General features: G+C 34.5%; 1 pseudogene across 1 annotated transcript; it reads right to left on the bottom strand.

Moving 5' to 3' along the window:
- Positions 1 to 1,812: 1,812 nt before the first annotated feature.
- On the bottom strand, positions 1,813 to 3,759 carry LOC149556185 (cytochrome P450 94A2 pseudogene; annotated as a pseudogene). Its single transcript, XR_016364644.1, has one exon. The product of XR_016364644.1 is annotated as a cytochrome P450 94A2 pseudogene (transcript).
- Between the last annotated feature and the right edge of the window lie 607 nt (positions 3,760 to 4,366).

Here is a 4,366-nt window from a genome sequence, read left to right on the forward strand (position 1 = left end):
GAAATTTCCATTGAAAATCTTCTAAATGAAAATATACTTTCACATGCACATCAAAGCTAATTCAATAATTTACAACATAAAACTAAAAGAAGTATTTGGTGCTTTGTTGAATGCAAAGGATGTGTTTAAGATGTTAGAGTGATTCCAATAAGAGTTTATAAGCATTTAAAGCTAGAGAAAATATAATAAAAATGACATTCTTCTAGAGAAGGTATAATGGAGGGGAAAACAATAGATATGATTTAAAAAGGAAAGAAACATCACCTATAACATCTCTAAAGAACACAAGACATAAGTGAGCAATGGGAACACAAGACATAAGTGATCAATGGGATTTTAAAGAAAGATTTATAAAAAAGAAGTAGATCATTTTGAAAATATATTGGCGGCCTCTTACACTATTTAAGAACATTCAAATAGATTATAGTACAGTGGCTTGTTTGCTTATATATGGATATATAATTTAATAGAGGGAGCTCAGGGGTGATCCTACAATATGGGTTAAACATTTTGGCCAAACTTGACATTGAAATGAAGATTTTGAACTAAATCTTCACTTTATAACATTACAAATTTGAACTATTAAGAATTCAGAAATGATACAAGCTAATGTTTTGTGAGATTTTGTCTACACATTTCAAATGTATCTTATACAATTTTTAAAATTAAAGTGTGCCTTTTTTGGTGCAACTTTAATAATTGACTTTTTATGGTAAACAACATTTTTAAAGTGACATTTATGATGTTGTGAAAAACTTTTTATCTACAAAGGATATTTTTAAAAAATTTTAACTTACATTTGTAACATAAATATCTAATGCTTTCATTTGGTTTCATAATCTTCTTTGAATATATGTTTTGATTTAATATTTAAGTTAAACCACCTATAATTTACACATGTTTATGATGTCACACATAACTTGTTTTGTGTATATTGAATTACAATGTTTTTTGGAACAAGGACATCAATCTAATATGTAGATATCTTTTAGAATCTTTTGTAATTTACTTGTTTTCTACATTTGTAGAACAATGAGCTTGATGTTTAATGAATAACGTATTTTTAGCAAAGCAAAAAAATCAAATTCTTGATAAAACCAAAATATATTAAAGTTCTACTAATTGGATAGCTTGTTGAGTTGTGTTCTTGCAACCTGATTGTCAAGTTGATTCCATTTGAACATTCAGTCCAAAGTTTGTAAGCAAAAAAATGAGGAAATGTGCAAGGGGAGGAACAATAGTGCTAGATTAGAACCTTTATTTGAAGTTACCTCTTGCCACTCTTAGCCTATTTCACATATCCAATCTAAGATAACTTCGATAGGCTTATAATCTTCAACATTATAATCTTCTATTGATTGGTTGTGTGCCATCACCTGAAATCCTTTACTACGTCTCTCAACCATCCCTTATGTTAAGAAAGCTCCTATTTAGATCACTCTTTGTGTGCATCTCTCATTAGAGAGACATCTTTGTTGTCTCTTTGATCCCTAATGAACAAGTGTTACCATTATTAAGAAAGTCATTCCCCATTAAAGAGACAAAGCTTGTCAAAGAAATGATTCCTGAGACTCTTCTATCTTCAATGTGATTTGGTAGAAAGCACTTGTCAAAGATATCAACCATTACATAAACATTCTTAAACATCCAACAAAAACTTCATAAAATAGATTTGAAAACTTAATTTAATTTTAGATATCAAATTGTGATGGCACAAATTTTCTCTTCAACATTAAACAAAATAATAATAAAATTTCAACTTTTTTAATGAAAGAACACTGCCCATAACATCTAGAAATGGAATATGGTAACTTCTAATAATGTACACCAATACTTTCATTCATTTTCCAAACCATTTAACCCAATATTATAAGCACTAACATTAGGTATCCTATATTACCCCCACACTCATTAAATCTACAACTGCGAGGAATTAAAAGTATATTATATCTATATCCATCACAACATATTACAGAGCCACAAAAAACAGACGCAGTTAAGGTAAAGGCAACATAAAAACTACTCTAAGATATCCGTTCGTCGAAGAAATCATCTTTTCCTGACAGTAACCAGCATTCCTCCCTTCATACGCAAATTTAAGTCGAGTGTATAAGTGGGAACAAAGCTGTTATCGATCCCAAAGCTAAAAACATGGAGTATGGAAGCCACAATCGATTTCATTTGAATGAAGGCCATCTCCTTTCCCAGACATATGCGAGGTCCGGCATGGAAAGCAGTAAACTTGTAAGGATTTTCTCCTACAAATTCTCCATCCACTAACCATCTCTCTGGTTTAAATTCCAGGCAATCTGCTCCCCAGATGCTTTCCATCCTACCCATGGCGTAAATGCTGTAATCAACAGCCCACCCTTTGCCCACAAAACTCCCGTCGGGGAAAACATCATCTTCCACTGCACATTTGGAATCAAGAGGTACAGGAGGGTACAATCGCAGAGATTCACACACAGCAGCATGGAGGTATTTCATTTCCCTCAATTCGTCGTATGTAAACGCCGTATCGAAACCCCCTTTCGGTTCTCCTTCCATTTCCCCTTCTCTATTTGATAAAATCTGCAGAATTTCATGGCGGATGGCCGATTCCACTCGCGGATGCGATGAAAGCACCCAGAAAAACCAGGTCAGTGACGTCGAAGTTGTATCTCTTCCGGCCAGCATAAAATTCACAATCATGTCTCTGAGGAAAACATCGGATTTGCTTTTCTCCTCTTCTTCGCCCATCTCTGTTTCAAATTCGTTAGCTGCTGCCATTAATCTGGACAGGAGGTCATTTCTTGGGGATTCGCTTCCCTTTAATTGACTCTCGGCGATCTCTTTCCTTCTAGAGCGAATTATATTCAGAGCAAAATCATCCACCGCGCGAATCGCCCTGCGCAGTCGCCTTTCAGAACCTAGGTTAAGGGCACGCTTGATTCTCCAGAGAAAGGGCATCCCGTACAGAAATCTCCCGAAGCTTAATTCTGTTGCATCTCCAAAAACCCTAGCAAAGGGTAATTGGGGGAGAGAGGGATCCAGATAAGCGGGATCTGCTCCGAAAGCTACTCTGCAAATATTATCGAAGGTAAATCTCTGCAAATATTGTCGAAGGTAAATCTCTGCAAAACGTCTTGCAAATCAACGGAGGCTCCTTCATTGCAGGCTTTGGAAAGAACAGGTATGAGGCGCTCCAGAATTTCTGATTGCACTGTTTCTACCACGAAATTTCTGAGCGATTTGGTGTTGAATTCGTAGCTGGCGACTTTCCTCTGCATCTTCCACAGCTCGCCGTCGGCATTGAAAATTCCTCTTCCCAAAAAGTCGTGAAGAATGTAATTGAAGCGCACCCCTTTCCTGTAATTTTCAAATTTGGTTCTCAGCACATGCTCTATATTTGCAGGATTGGCTGTGAAATATCCTCTTATTACTCCTGGTCAATGGTATTTGAATGTATTGGAAGGAGAAGCAGAGAGTAATTCTGTTACCCAATCGTGCAGCCTGTGACGGTTTTTTATCAGTGGAAAAAGTATGCCGAAGAAAGGAAGGAGAGTGGGGTTTTCAGATTTAGTTCTCTTTCGACCATGAAAGAAAAGCTGCAGGAAGAAAAAGATGCTGATTGTTAGGCTAACAAAGGGAAGGAGCAAATCAAGGAAGAGCTCAGTCATTCCCATTGGCACTGGTTCAGTTTTTGTAATGGTTTAGTATCAGAAATTCTTCATATATAGGAAGAAAAAATGATTTTTATCAAATTTACTGTTATAAGGTTTGTAGGATGTCCATTGATTGATTTCTTTGACTTACTATTTTTGACAGTGATTTTTGACCTGGAATCCGTAAGAGAGAAGATAGAATTTCTTAAAGTTTCAAATTTTCCAGCATTTTCAAATCTAATTTCTATCTTTTTTTTATTGGAGGCGCATTTTGTACGATAGTCAATAATAATTGTTGGACATGTGGCTATTCTTGTTGAGTTGCCACAACACAAGTTTAGTTTAGGATTGAGTCAAAGAGTTTTAATTTGAATCAAGTTCTTATTGTAGATGTGAGTAGGTGTCCATAAGTTAATTAGTAGTCATTTAAGAATGTTGTTGAGTCAAGTTATTGCATAAATTGGCATCTATTATTCGATAAAATAATAACCTGAAAGTTTTTTTTTTTAAATTTTTTTTTTTTTTATGGTATATTTTTCCAATAATAAATTTGTACAAATCACTATTCGTAAAATATGAATTAATAAATTTGATTAAAGCCTACACAATTAAATGCTTATAGCATCCTACCTATCAAATCTCATAATGCTGTCTTACATAGATTTTAAGTGATAATTACGAGTCTCTGTAATTTGAGAGCTCAAAATGGAAAAAATACATTG

Source organism: Cupressus sempervirens, chromosome 5 (assembly GCF_028749045.1).
Source record: "Cupressus sempervirens isolate cs-2001-9-10 chromosome 5, ASM2874904v1, whole genome shotgun sequence".
NCBI classification, from domain to species: domain Eukaryota; kingdom Viridiplantae; phylum Streptophyta; class Pinopsida; order Cupressales; family Cupressaceae; genus Cupressus; species Cupressus sempervirens.